General features: G+C 44.4%; 1 protein-coding gene across 1 annotated transcript in view; it reads right to left on the minus strand.

The window, feature by feature from the left end:
- EPX (eosinophil peroxidase) overlaps positions 1–15,784 on the minus strand; it is a 240,871-nt gene that overhangs the window by 123,711 nt on the left and 101,376 nt on the right. The gene's annotated exons all lie outside the window — the stretch shown is intronic.

The raw sequence follows: 15,784 nt of genomic DNA on the forward strand, positions 1-15,784 counted from the left end.
CTAACAATGGTATGGTTTATAGATAGTAATATTCATAGAGCACTCATTCCGTGCCAGGCTCTAATCTAAGTGTTTTCAAAGTATTGTTGCATTGAAATCTGGAATAATCGCAGTGAACAGGTATTACTATCTTCCTGTGCAGATATGGAAACCACCTCTTAGAGAAGTTCAGTAACTTGCCCAAGATGACCCCGCTTTTGTCAATGCAGGCGTCAGCTCCAGGCTGTCTGTTCCCAGGACCTATACCTTTAGTGATTCCTCTATCCCACCTCCTAACAGAGAAAAGAAAAAAGTGTTAACCGAGGGTTTGGCTTTCTGCCTGAATTATACCAGCATTTCGTAAACTTATCTGGCTCCGAAGCCCTTTTCTATCCAAACATTTATTAACTTCTGCAAGAACTACTATCACAGGACACAGTTTGGGAAACGTGCTATAGTGATTATGGCTATTTATGTGAAATGCTTACTGTGGGGTAATCACTATGCAACGTAGTAACTGTTGTCATTAATATGTCGCCTTAATTTGGTGGATCTTTTTATTTCATGCCACTACACACTCGTGATTGCCCAGTTATCTGTTGCCCAGATGGCAGAACCGTGTCTTCAGATTTAAAAATCAGAGGGAACTTCTTGTCTTCCCTGTAGGCTCCTTACCCTCTCCCTCCTCCTTTAACCTAAGGGTTCCCCAGGGCCCTGTGCTTTGGTCACTGTTCAACTTGAGTAGTTTTATCCACATTCACATTTTTTTTTTTACCATAATCTGGGTCCTGGTGGCCCCCCTAATTCTCAGGCCCGCAGGCTCCTCAGACTCTCACACATATAAATATATAAATATAAATTGTCAGACATACACACATATAAAGCCTGGTCATGAGGAGCATTGGCCCTGGAGCCAGAATGCCTGAATTCAAACCTCTTTCCACCAATCCACCAGCTGTGCAGAATTGGTCAAGCTATTCATCATCTGAAAATTTCATTTTCCTTATCTATAAATCAAGAATAATACCTATTTCATAGTTATGAGAAAATGCATTAAAAACTCTTGGCATGATGCCTGGTCCTTAGAGGTGATTAATAAATGTTAGCCATCATCAACATTTCTTTTCCAGAGTTATTTCCCTTCCCTGCATTTCTTACCTTGGTTCATGGCCCCATTATCCACCCAGAGACCAAGTCAAAAACCTGTGAACACCCTTACCCACGCCTTGTCTGTTATCACTCAGCTCTTGACTATTTTTCCAGCCCCCATGCCCTTTCATTGTGAATACCCTGCATGGGGAACTCATCATCTCTTCTCAATAGTTCCCTGCCTGCAATCCAGGCTGCTCCTCCCCAATCCACACAGAGTGATCTATCTAGAATGCAAATCTCCCAGGCACTTCCCTCTGCTCTGCCCAGAAAAAAGAAAAAGAAAAAAAAAAAGACAGCTCTTCCCCATAACTTACCTCCCCCATCTCACCCTTCACATCGCCCCACCCCCGCCTTCTCTCCCCACACTTCCATCTCACTCTTTGTGCTCTAGTAACACCGGCTACTGCCTGTGGTTTTCCCTATACCCAGATTCCACACCTTTGTTCGTGTGGTTGGCCTTGCCTGTGAGGCTTGTGGCTTTCTTTGCTGGCTAACTTACTGGCTTGAGTGTCCTCTGTAAAACTTCCTGAATCCCAGGTGTTCATCACCAACCACCTTGTATTAAACTTGCGAGGCTTAAATTTGTCTGTAGTTCCTTGCAGACAGGGATTACATCTTATTTATGTGTGGGCTGTAGAACCTAGCACAGTTCTTAGAACATGGGAAGTTCTCTGTCCGTATTGGTTAAATTGAACATCCCTATCAGGGTAGGACCTGTGGGACTCCCACAATGGAGGGGTCAGGAATTAGGCGGCCCCCAGGGCCCACATGGTGATCAAAATCAAGAATGTGGATGAAACTACTGTATGGCGGAAAAGCACGAATTGGGACACTTCATCCCTTCCTCCACCCAAAGAACCTCCTCAGGCTTTTTCAGTCTCTTTAGAACCAGGAACACTGCTATTGACACTGGGGAGCAAGTTGCTGGCTAAGGTAAATCATTGTCAGTGCTGAGGAACGCCCAGGCCTGACTTTGAAATCGATTTCCTCCTTATACTACCTGCTGGGTATTTGGGTGATAGCCTGATGATTACAGGTAAAGACAATCAAAGGCTCTCCACCCCAGCTGACCCAGTCATCCAGAAGAAAGAGAGCATGGCGAGGACAAAAGTCGATTTCACCAACCCCTTCAGCTGTTGACTTGCTTCAAAGACTCCAAAAGGATGGAGAAGGGTGAGAACATAAAACCTGACAGTGCAGTGCAGACCCTGGTAACAAGTCCCCTCTGCCAAGTCCCCATGGGGGGGGGGGGGGGGGGGACTAAGGAAGAGAGCAGTGTGACAAGAACTACTGGAATCTGTCCCAATTCCTCACTGATTTCTTGAGTGGCCTTGCAAAACATATTTCCCTAGGCAACCATTTACCAAGCCCTAAATATCAACCTTCCTCCTTCCCAAGTCCCCTGAAACCTGGAGGAGCCAGTCAAGATCAACAATGTAGGGGCACCTGGGTGGCTCGGTGGGTTAAAGCCTCTGCCTTCAGCTCAGGTCATGATCCTAGGGTCCTGGGATCAAGCCCAGCATCGGGCTCTCTGCTCAGCAAGGAGCCTGCTTCCCCCTCTCTCTCTGCCTGCCTCTCTGCCTACTTGTGATCTCTGTCTGTCAAATAAATAAATAAAAATCTTTAAAAAAAAAAAAAAAGGATCAACAATGTACCTGAGAACTAGTGAGATGAGCACTGGACTGGGAGTTAGAGAAGTCCTAAGCCCAATTCAACTCTAGTCAAATCATTTCTTTCCTCAGAATCTGGATATCTTCATCAAGAAAATGTAGGACTGGATAATCTGTAAGGTCCTTATCAGCCCCCAAACCTATGATTCTCTGATTTCTATACTCCCTCACAAATGATACCTTCCCTATGGGTCAGAGAAATTTCTCAACTTGTAGCCAATACCCTTTTCTCTGATCCTTCTTTCTGATCACTTAGAATTCAGAGAGCATTTCTCTACACTCCCATCACCTAACAAAGCTGGGATATCATTCTGTTCATCTGTGTATTCTCACAACTAACAAAGGCCTTGACACAGTTAAGATTGAATTAATGTTTGAGCTTCAAATAAAATATTAAAGCAAGTGGTCATCAAGAAAGAACCAAAGAGAAGATGTTCCAATGCAAATAGTGGTTTCTAGATCATGACTCCTCCTAATTTAGGAGTTCTCCTCCTTCACTGTCTGCACAGTCCTGAGGAACCCTTCCTTTGCCATGGGAGAACCAAGACAATAATATGGAATTTGTCAGCCCTTTTCCAAATGATCAAGTTAGGGTTCTTGGGGGCAGGAAACATCTGAAGAAAAAAACAGGATCAGAATAACCCCCACTGATTCCAGGGAGCAGGAACCATGGAATGGTCTCCTCAGGGCATCCCTGTGGGGCAAATCACCAGCATTTTCCTTGAGTCACCCTACTGTCGATTCAAATTACCAAAGAAGGGCATCTGATTGGCTACATTGGGTGCCAGGTCCACTTTTTGGCCATGGAAGTGAAGGGCAGCTTGAGAGACCTTCTAAGATCATGGGGGGAATATCTGACAGAAGGAAAATCCACATGAAGTTATGAGAAGCAAGAGAGTGGGTGCTGGGCAGACAGAAACACAGATGTCTACTCTTGGAGAACCTCCAGAGTGGGAGGCAAGATTATCTTTGAGGGAGATCCTTGTCCCCACTGTCATAAAAACAAACACTAGGCTCTCTCACCCTTAGTCCCATAGAGTGAGGTGGGGAATGGTGAGCAGGGTTCTAAAAAATGAGGTCTGTACAACTTTGCCTTCCTCTCTGAGAATGGTTTTGAAGGAAAACATTGCTTTGTTAGGCATATTACAGTATATTCCAGTTGGCAAAAACTTAAAAAAATCTTCTCGCTAGGAAATGGAGGCCCACCTTATATTTCAATGTAATAAGTTAGTTCTATTTTTACATGTATAGCAGCTTTATTAAGATATGGCTCACATACCATAAAATCCACCTTTCTAAATTGCACAGTTTGGTGGATTTTAGTATTCACAAAGCTGTGCAACTATCTAACTTTAGAACATTTCCACCACTCCAAAAAGAATTCCTGTATTCAGGGGCACCTGAGTGGCTCAGTGGGTTAGAGCCTCTGCCTTCAGCTCAGGTCACGATCTCAGGGTCCTGGGATCGAGCCCCACATCGGGCTCTCTGCTTGGCGGGGAGCCTGCTTCCTCCTCTCTCTCTGCCTGCCTCTCTGCTTGTGATCTGTCAAATGAATAAATAAAATCTTAAAAAAAAAAAAAAAGAAAGAAAGAAAAAACAGATTTGACATTTAAAAAAAAAAAAAAAAAGGACTCCTGTGTTCAGGGGCACTTGGGTGGCTCAGTGGTTAAAGCCTCCGCCTTCAGCTCAGGTCATGATCCCAGGGTCCTGGAATCGAGCCCCACATCGGGCTCTCTGCTCTGCAGGGGTCCTGCTTCCTTCTCTCTCTCTCTCTCTCTCTCTCTTTCTCTCTGCCTACTTGTGATCTCTGTCAAATAAATAAATAAAATCTTTAAAAAAAAAAAAAAAGAATCCGTGTATTCATTGACAGTCACTCCCCCATTTCTCCCCAGTTCCCACTAATCTACTTTCCATTTCTATAGATCTTCCTATTATGAACATTTTGTATAAATTGAATAATAAGATATATGGTCTTTTGTGACTCTCTTAGTTCAATTAGTGTAATGTTTGCTGGGTTCATCCATGTTATAGCATTAATCTGTACTTCATTCATTTTTATGCCCGGTACCATTCCACCATATAAGCATACCATGTTTTGTTTATCCGATCATCAGTTGACAGGCATTTGGGTTGTTTCCACTTTTTAGCTGTTATGGATAATGCCTATATAAGCATTCTTGCACAAATTTTTGTTTGGATATATGCCTTCAATTCTCTTGGATATATACCCAGGTGTGGAATTGCTGGAGTTTGTAATAACTCTGTGCTCAACCTTTTGAGGAGTGGTCGGACTATTTTTCCAAAACAGCTGTATCATTGTACATTCCTCCCTGCAGCATACGAGGGTTGTGATTTCTCCACATTCTAACCAACACCTGTTATTATTGTCTTTTATATTGTAGCCGTCTAGTGGGTATGAAACAATACCCAGCTGTAGCTTTCATTTGTGTTTCCTTAGTGTTTAATGACCTTAAGCATCTTTTCGTGTAATTGGCAGTGTGTATGTTTTCTTTGGAGAAATGTCTGTTCAAATCTTTTCCTCTTTTTAAAATTAGGTTATTTGTCTTTTAAAAAAAAAAAAAATTATGAGTGCCTGGGTGGCTCAGTGGGTTAAGTCTCTGCCTTCAGCTAAGGTCATGATCTTGGGGTCCTGGGATTGAGCCTTGCAACTGCTCGGTGGGGAGCCTGCTTCCCCCTGCCCTCTCTGCCTGCCTCTCTGACTACTTGTGATCTGTCTGCCAAATAAATAAATAAAATCTTTAAAAAAAATTTTTTTAAAGATTTTATTTATGTATTTGTCAGAGAAAATGAGAGAGAGAGAGAAGAGAGAGCACAAGCAGGAAGAGCAGCAGGCAGAGGGAGGAACAGGTTCCCCACTGAGCAGGAAGCCTGATGTGGGACTCTATCCCAGGACTTGGGATTATGACCTGAACCACCCAGGCATCCCTGTTACTTGTCTTTTTATTATTGAGTTGTAAGGGTTCTTTATATATTCTGGATACTAGACCCTCACTGAGACATATGGCTTACAAATTTTTTCTCCCATTCTGTAGATTGTATTTTCATTTTCTTGATGGTGACCTTTGAGACCCAAAAGTTTTTAATTTTTTTTAAAGATTTTTATTTATTTATTTGACAGACAGAGATCACAAGTAGACAGAGAGGCAGGCAGAGAGAGAGGAGGAGGAAGCAGGCTCCCTGCCTAGCAGAGAGCCCCAATGTGGGGCTCCATCCCAGGACCCTGGGATCATGACCTGAGCCAAAGGCAGAGGCTTTAACCCACTTTAACCCACTTAGCCACCCAGACACCCCCAAAAGTTTTTAATTTTGATGAAGATCATTTTGTCAAATTTTTTGTCCTTTGTGCTTTTGATGTCATTGCAAGAAATCATTGCCTAACCCAAGATCACAAAGATTTACTTCTTTATTCCCTAAGAGTTTTAGCTCTTTCTAAATAAACCTTTTTGAGTTAATTTTTGTGTATGGTGTGAGGTCTAACGTCATTGTTTTGCTTCTAGATATCCAATTGTCCCACATCTTTAGTTGAAAAGACTGTTCTTTCATCACTGAATTGTCTCAACACTCTTATAAGGTCAGTTGACCATAAATATGTTTCTTTTTGGACTGCCAGTTCTATTCCATTGATTTTTCCTTATGCCAGTACAACACTGTCTTCAATAGTGTAGCTTAAGTTATGAAATCTGTAAGTGTGAGTCCTCCAAATTTGCTCTTCTTTTTCAAGATTCTTTGTCTAATCTGGTACCTTGCATTTTCATATGACTTTTAGGACCAGCTTCCAAATTTCTGTTTAAAAAAAAAAAAAAAAAAGCTAGCAGATAGCTGTGGGGCACCTGGGTGGCTTAGTTGGTTAAGTGCCTGACTTCAACTCAAGTCATGATCTCTGGGTCCTGGTGTCTCAGTGTCCCCACTGAGTCTATTTGCCCTCTCCCTCTGCCCCTCCCCCTGCTCCTGCGCTCACTCTCTCTCAAATAAAATCTTTATTTAAAAAAAAAGTATGGAGGGGCGCCTGGGTGGCTCAGTGGATTAAGCCGCTGCCTTCGGCTCAGGTCATGATCTCGGGGTCCTGGGATCGAGTTCCGCATCGGGCTCTCTGCTCAGCGGGGAGCCTGCTTCCCTCTATCTCTCTCTCTGCCTGCTTCTCTGTCTGCTTGTGATCTCTCTCCGTCAAATAAATAAATAAAATCTTTAAAAAAAAAATAAAAAAAAGTATGGAATCAGAAAAAAACCTGAATAGCCAAGTAATGTTGAAAAGAAAATGAAAGCTGGAGACATCACAATTCCAGACTTTAAGCTCTATTACAAAGCTGTCACCATCAAGAGAGTATGGTATTGGCACGAAAACAAACACAGATCAATGGAACGGAACAGAGAACCTGAAAGTTGACCCCCCCACTCTATGGTCCCCTAATCTTTGACAAAACAGGGAAGAATATCCAAAGGAAAAATGATAGTCTCTTTAACAAATGGTGTTGGGAAAATTCGACAGCCATGTGCAAAAGAATGAAATTGGATCCTTTTCTTATACCATACATAAAAATAAATTCAAAATGGATGAAACACCTAAATGTGAGACAGGCAACCATCCAAATCCTCGAGAACACAGGTAGCAGCCTTTCTGACCTTGACCACAGCAACTTCTCGTTAGACATATCTCAAAAGGCCGGGAAACAAAAGCAAAAATGAACTACTGGACTTCATCAGGATAAAAAGCTTTTGCACAGCAAAGGAAACAACCAAAAACTCTAAAGAGCAATCTATGGAATGGAAGAAGATATTCACAAATGACATCAGATAAAAGACTAGTATCCAAAATCTATAAAGAATTTATTAGGGGCTCTTGGGTGGCTTAGTCGGTTGAGCGTCTGCTTTCGGCTTGGGTGTTATCTCAGGGTCCAGGGATTGAACCCTACAGTGGTCTTTCTGCTCAGCAGGGAATCTGCTTCTCCCTCTCCCTCTGCCTGCTGTTCCCCCTGCTTGTGCGCACTCTCTCTCTTTCTCTGTCGGATAAATAAATAAAATCTTATTTTTAAAAAGATTTATTTATTTCTTTGACATGGAGAGAGACAGCGAGAGTGGAGTATTTTTTGGTATGTTGTATTTTGTATATTGTATTTTGTATTCTGGAACCTTGCTGATCTTATTAATCTCTAATAGTTTGTATGTTTGTGTGTATTTAGAATTTTCTCCATACAAGATCAAATCACATATGAACAGATAATTTTACTTCTTCCTGTATAATCGGGGTGCTTTTATTCTGTTTTCTTGCCTAATTGCTCTTTCTAGACCCTTCAGTATACTGTTGAATAGAGTTGGTGAGAGCTGATATCCTTGTCTTATTTCTAATCTTAGGGGTAAACATTTCAGTCTTTCAACGCTAAGTTTAATGCTAGATGTGGAGTTTTTGTAGATGTTCTTTATCAAGTTGAGGGAGTTTACTTTTGTTCCTGGTTTGTTGAATATTTTTGTCATGAAAGGGTGTTGGACTTTTTCAAATACTTGTTCTCTATCTATTGAGTTGATCTTGTGATTTTGTTCCTTTTTTGCTGTTAATATGGTGTATTATATTGGTTTTCAAGTATTAAACCGATCTTGCATTCCTTGGATAAATCCCACTTGGATATTTATAATCCTTTTTATATGTTGCTAGGTTTGTCCTGCTAGCATTTTTTTTGAGGATGTTTGCATCTATATTCATAAGCAATATTGATATATAATTTCCTTGTGACATCTTTGTCTAGTTTGGGCATGTAGATAATACCAGACTGCTTTAGAAAGTATTCCCTACTCTACCATTTTTTTTTTTTTGAAAGACTGTGAAGGATAGATATTATTCTTTAAACACATGATAGAATTCAGGAAAGCCATTTAGGCTTAAAATTTTCTTTGTGGGATGTTTTAAAAATACCTCAGCAATCTGCTTCCTTTAGGTCTATTCAGATTATCTATTTCTTGAGGTAGTTTCAATGGTTTGACTCTTTCTAAGAATTTGCCCATTTTCTCTAGATCACCTAATCTGATAGCATGTACTTATTCATGGTATTCCTTCATAATCTTCTTATTTCTTTAAGATCTGTAGTAATGTCCCTTCTTTCATTCCCGATATTGGTAACTGAGTCTTCTCTTTTTTCTTGGCCAGTCTAGCTAGAGATTGGCCAGCTTTGTTCATCTCTTCAAAGTACCAGCTTTTATTGCATTAATGTTTCTCTTCTATTCATAAGGTGGTTCTCGAGCACTCAGATGATACAAGCTGCTTGGGTCAGGGGAAGCTCAGACTCGGACTATCTCTCTGAGCAGCTGGATTCAAACTCAGCTGCCAAGGGAAGGTTCTTCAGTCAGAGAGAAGATCACAAGCTAAGGCAGGGATGGGTAGGAAGTCAGGCCTGGCAGGAGTATAGCATTCTGGACAAGGAAACAGTCTGGGCAGAAAAGGTAGGGCCAGACTTTGCAGGTGGCTCAAGAATGTGTTGTGGAGCTAGAACTTTATCCTTAAGAAACCTGGAGCCCGGGGCGCCTGGGTGGCTCAGTGGGTTAGGGCCTCTGCCTTCAGCTCAGGTCATGGTCCCCGAGTACTGGAATCGAGCCCCACATTGGGCTCTCTGCTCAGAGGGGAGGCTGCCTCCCCCTCTCTCTCTGCCTGCCTCTCTGCCTACTTATGATCTCTGTCTGTCAAATAAATAAATAAAATCTTTAAAAAAAGAAAGAAACCTGGAGCCCACTGCAGGGCACTGAGCAGGAGGATGTCATGACCAGCCTTTCCAGCCTTTGTTGGAACTTGGGGCTATAAGAGAAACCCAAGTTGGTTTACTCAGGCTGTCTAGTGCCATCAGTACCTACAGAAGCAAGCAGAGACAGCTGCCTTTACCACTGTTGATCACACCCTCCTTGGGACTTCCCCCTCCCTAAGCTTCATGGCACAGCACTTCCCCAAACACTTCCTACCTCCCTGGCTGCTGCTTCTCAGTCTCCTTCTCAGGCTCCTCTTCCTTGGCCCATCCTAAGTGTTGGTGTTCCTCAGAGTTCTGTTCTAGATTCTTTTCTCTTCTCACTGGACCACTTCCCCTTGGAGACCTTGTATGTTGTCATGGCTTCAGTGACCAACTATGGACTGGGAAATACCAAGTCTATGTGTAACTTTCTCAGACCTCTCTCCTAATTTAGTCCCACCAGATCTTTCTATCCATTGGACATCTCCATTGAGGTGCTCTGTTCTTTAAAATTAGATCCAGTTGTGAGTATGAGGAAAACCCCAAGTAAAACGGCACAAATAAAATAGGAGTTTGTGTCTCTTTCAGATAACAGGGCTATTAAGTCCAAGACTGGTATGGCAGCCTGGGAGTCATATTTCTGAAATCTGTCCCTTTGTCTCTATCTCCAAGCCACCATTCTCCTCCAAGTCAACTGCAATAGCTCTGCCATTCTGGTTCCTCTCAAATGCATTCTCACCATCTACACTGTCCCAACTTGGTAGCCACTAAACACAGGGGAATATTGAGCACTCAAAAAGTGGCTCGTCCACTTTTTGATGGACTGTGAGTGTAAAATACACATAGTATTGGGGCACCTGGGTGGCTCAGTGGGTTAAGCCCCTGCCTTCAGCTCAGATCATGATCTCAGGGTCCTGGGATCGAGCCCCACATCGGGCTCTCTGCTCTGCAGGCAGCCTGCTTCCCCACCCCACCCCCCACCCCCCGCTCTCTGCCTGCCTCTCTGCTTACTTGTGATCGCTCTCTCTCTCAAATAAGTAAATCTTTTGAAAAAAATAAAAAATAAATACACACAGGATTGCGACAGCTTAATATGAAAAAAAAAACAAATATCTTGTGATTCCTCTATTGATTATATGTTAAATGATAGTATTTTTATATATTATGTTAAACAAAATATATTATTTTTAAAATTTTCACCTGTTTCTTTTTATATTTCTGATATGGTGACTAGAAAATTTTAAAATACATATGTGGCTCACATATATGGCTCTCATCACATTTCCATTGAAGAGCACTGCTCCACACAAAACCAAAATAGATCTTTCTAAAACACAAATCTGAACAAAGCACACATCTTAAACCCTGTCTGTGGCTGAAACTTTTTTTTTTTAAGTAAAGATTTTTTTTTTTATGATTTTATTTATTTTTTTGTCATAGAGAGATCACAAGCAGGCAGAGTGGCAGGCAGAGGCAGAGAGAGAAGCAGGCTCCCTGCTGGACAAGAAGCCTGATGCGGAACTCGATCCCAGTATCTTGGGTTCATGACTTGAGCTGAAGGCAGAGGCTTTAACGACTGAGCCACCCGGGCGTCCCTGAAACATTGTTTTAGGATAAAGTTCATTCCACTCAGTATGGTTTCTAAGGCTTCATGACCCAGCCCCAGCCTCACCCTTCAGCCTCATCTTTTATCACCCCCCTCCTCCCTGTCCCTTGCACACTGCACTCCAGCCCTGCGTACTTCTTTCGATTCCTTAAATGTACCAGGTGCTCTATAGTCCCTTGGCCTTCACACATGCTGTTCGTGTCTGGAGCACTCTTTCTCCTCTTGGGTTCTTAATCTGCCACTCATCTTTCCATCCACAGTTTAGGTGCTCTTCTCCAAGGCCTCCCCAGCTACGCTGCTTCTCTGAATTCCCTTTACTTCTCTATCTCGACCTCACGCTACCCAACCCCCGAATAACAGTTACGCCAACTGTGTCCTTTTCCAGACTAATTAGAATCTTGCCTGTCACATTCACTGTGGCATCCAGAGGAAAGGCTAATATGTGGCCAGTAGTCAGTCAACAAGTATTTGTTGAGTCAATGAATGAATCAATGAATGACACACCCCAAAGCGAGATAAAGTTTCAGGCAGTAGTGCCAGACCCGATAACTTCTAAGTTTCAAAGAAATGGTCACCTATTGACCATGAGGTTCCCAGTCTGGGGAGTGAGGCAAAAGGAAACTTGCAACACACTGCCCTGTCTCCAGTCCTGTTCCAGGCCTGCACCGGCGCAGGTATGGAGACCCAGTCCACCACTGCTGCTTCCTCTTTCCCAGGCAGGGCAAATCGTGCTGACTTTTCGCCCATGAAAGTTCCCTGGCATGTGCCCCCAACATTTTCAGAAAGAGCTGATTTTCACCAGAAATGAGTGTCCTCCTGGATGGGGGGTGGGGTGGGGTAAATAGGAATGGGGAAAGGAGGTGAGAAGAGTGCCCATTTTGCGTGGCTGTCTACCTAGCACTAGGAGAATTGATGTGCTTGCGGCTAATGAAGTGGGAGCCTCTCTGTGGAAATTTTCTTTGAGGAGACAGGAGGTGAAGGAGATGGGGAGATGAGGACGCAGAACTGAAGGCAAGAAAGTACCTGGTGTCATGAAGCCAGAGAGGGGTGCCTGGGTTTCCATTGCTAATTTGCTGTGTGACCCAAAACAAGTCACACGGCCTCTCTGGGCCTCAACTCCTCATCTACAATTGAAAGAATCTGCTTTCTGCACCTCTGGAGAGGTTGTTATAAGCTTGATAGAGGCACCTAACTGGCTCAGTTGGTGGAGCATGTGACTCTTGATCTTAGGGGTTGTGAGTTCAAGCCCCATGCTGGGCATTGAACCTACTTTAAAAAAATTTTTAAAAATAAATCAATAAAAATTAAAAGCTTTATTAAAAAGAAGAATGGAAGGCGATAGCAGATGTAAATGGGTTTTGAAAATACAAGCATTGGAGTAAAACTACCATGCACAGGCAAGGTTTTTCCCCTGTTATTCTGTTTAGGCAGGAGGTGAACACACAGTTGGGGGAATGAGGCTGGAAGTGCTGGATGAGAACTTATCTTCTCTCACCCAAAGTTAATTTATGTGAAGGCACAGCGGGAAACCATCCTCTCAGCCCTGACCCTCCCAGGCGCTGGAGCGAAAAAGCTGTGCCTTGACCAGAAAAGCTGACTCCTGAATAGAGCCCTGAGGAAAGTGGGCCCAGCCGGGCACCTCAAGGCCCTGAAAAAAAGCACAGTCCCCTCACTGTGTGGGCACCCTCGCTGCTTCTGACACATTTAGGAGAACGTGAGCACACACATACATACACAACTACACGCCCTTTGTAGATGACACCCACACTCCAGGTCTTCTGTCCAGTGCCCTGAACCTCAGAGCCTCCTGTTACCCCTTCTCAACTTGGAAGTTCCCCCAGTGGATTGACCCTACCCTTCACCCAGCTAGAGAAGCCCCCCGCCCCTGCCACGGGCTGCTCCATGTGGAGTCCCTGATCCCCAAAGAGCCTCTCCAGCACAGAAACGGTGGCTAGAGTCCCCTCTGAGCTGATGAAGTGGGTCTTGAAGGTGGGGTGCATGCCGGAGGCCCCTGCTCTCAGGGCAGACCCCGCACCTGGCAAAGCTATCGCTCACAAGTTTTATTATCCTCTGCTCTCTTTTCCATTCAGAGCGATGTCAGTTCCCACAAAGCAATGAAGAACGCCTGCAGTTCCCAACCTGGAGAACTGAAAGCATCCCCCAGCACGCTGCCAGCGTGAAGAAACTCTGTAATTAGAGATGTGCAAGGGTTTGTGTTCCTGACCTCGCTCATCGATGAAACACTTCTGTCCCCTTCTCTTCCCATGGTGTCTTTATCAAGGAAGAGTGAAGCTGGGCCCTTCAGAAAAGTGAGTTCTGACTCCCTACTCCCGCATGGGCAGACGATAGACCTCACCATGTATCGAATCCATTGTCACTTCTTCCTTCCTTCATCCAACACGCATTTAATGGCCCCCTGCCCTGTGCCAGCACAGGGCCTGGTGCAGGAGACGCGCCAAGTGTGACCCAACCCCTACTGTTGAAGAGGTCATCGTTTAGGAAGGAAGTTAAAGTATATGATGCAAATAGTTCCAATAAAAAAATAAAAAAAGTGATGTGTGATAAGGAAAGTGCAAGTAAAATCCTAGATAAGAGGAAGATAATCTGGGGAAGGGAAGCTGTTTCTTGATAGGCAATATAGTGCAGTGGCTTAGAGTATAGACTCTGGGATAACAGACCTGGGTTCAAATCCCATCTTCTCCACCTACTGTGTAACCCCAGGGAGAAATGAGAATTTTGAGGTTCTTGTGATGATCAACAGTCCTAGGGCTGCTATGGATGTCAGCTGCTATATTCAGGGAAAGTGGCATAGAATATGGGTTTGCTGCATGTGTGGAACCAGAGGGTAAGCATTTTAGAATGACAGAGGCACAGGAAGGAAGTGTGCTGCTTGTATGGAATTCCTTTTAGCTGTGAACAACATAGGCTATGAAAAGGGAAGAAAATGAGATGAAATTGGTAAATTAGTTGGGGTTAAACCTTGGAACACTGAGTGCCAAAACGAACATAAGAAGTAGAATGACAGGGGTGCCTGGGTGGCTCAGTGGGTTGAGCCCCTGCCTTGTGCTCAGGTCATGATCTCAGTGTCCTGGGATTGAGCCCAGAGTCGGGCTCTCCACTCTGCGGGGAGCCTGCTTCCTCCTCCCCCTCTGCCTGCCTCTCTGCCTCCTTGTGATGTCTCTCTCTCTGTCAAATAATTTTTTTAAAACCTTAAAAAAATAATAATAAGTAGAATGACATACAGCAGAGTGCCCAAGCAAAGGTCCTCATCTTTTTTATTTTTTTAAAGATTTTTATTTATTTATTTGACAGACAGATCACAAGTAGGCAGAGAGGCAGGCAGAGAGAGAGAGAGAGGAAGAAGCAGGCTCCCCACTGAGCAGACAGCCCGATTCGGGGCTCGATCCCAGGACCCTGGGATCATGACCTGAACCAAAGGCAGAGGCTTTAACCCACTGAGCCACCCAGGTGCCCCAAAGGTCCTCATCTTTAGAGCCATTTCAACTGAGCCAAACGTCAGGGTCTCCAAAGTGGGGAGCCAGCCCTTGGATCTTGGTGCATTGACCTGTTTCCTGGATTTTGCCCACCTAGAAAGACTAATTCCTGCCTCTCTGGCAAACGGCCCTGGGAACAGGGCCGACGGAGAGAGCCCTCATTTTCTTTCACAAGGACACGTAGACACGGGCATCTCTGCCCATCTGAAGGCTGGTGTTGGGGCACAAAGGCTGGGAGACACCTCTGGAAAGGTGGCTGATGGGAAGGGAGGTGGAAATGGAGGGTGGATTCAGCCAGAAGAGGCTGAGCAGGCTCATCATCATTATTGCTAGCCTCTGTTTTCTCTGGGGTTACACAGAAACCCCTCCCTGCCATGTCTGAGTGGGGCAAGCTAAGAGCAGAGATTTCATCAAGCACAAAACAAAGGAGAGGCTGCAAAAGGGGCCAGCTTCCCGGAGAGGGGTTCCTCGCTCAGCACCACCCCTAACCCTGGGTTGAGGCGCCAGAGTGGGAGGCACCTGGTGCAGCACTCAGTGTCCTCACCAGGGGCAATCAGGAGGCCTCCATTCTTGTTCCGCTTGTGTGTCTCTCTTTGTGTGACTTTGGAGAGATCACTTTCCTTTGGCCTCTGTCCCTTCTCCATAAAACAAAAGCGTTTTGCTAGAAGGATCTCAGAGGTCTTTCACAGCTCAGAAATCGAATGTCTGTACCCAAATTAAGCAATGCCCTGCCGTTAAAATTTAGGGTTTCAAACCTGTCCTAAAATTGGAAGGAACCCAGAACATACAGACGTGAGAAAAGAGGAAACTAGAGGGGCTGTCTGGAGCCCCCAGCCCTCAGTGCGTTCAGGGGTGAGGGCTGCAGAGGGGTGGGGGGGCGGAGGAAGAGCCAGGGGGAGGGAGGGGTCACCTATCTGAGCGCCTGACATCTCAGGGCAAAGGAAGCTAACTGGTAAGAGGATTCTTCCCCCAACTCCAGCCCAGGATCCTGTGGAAAAGCTGCATTATAATCGATAGCCTCGTAAATAAATAAATAGTCAACGCATCCTGTCTCCAGCTCAGGGCTTCTTTAGGAAAATCGAACCTCGACCCACTTCTGCTCGCTCATTCTGGATCTCTATGGAGGCCTCCAGAGGGAAGGAACTCTTACAGGTCATC

Source organism: Mustela nivalis (assembly GCF_964662115.1).
Source record: "Mustela nivalis genome assembly, chromosome: 17".
Taxonomy (NCBI): Eukaryota; Metazoa; Chordata; class Mammalia; order Carnivora; family Mustelidae; genus Mustela; species Mustela nivalis.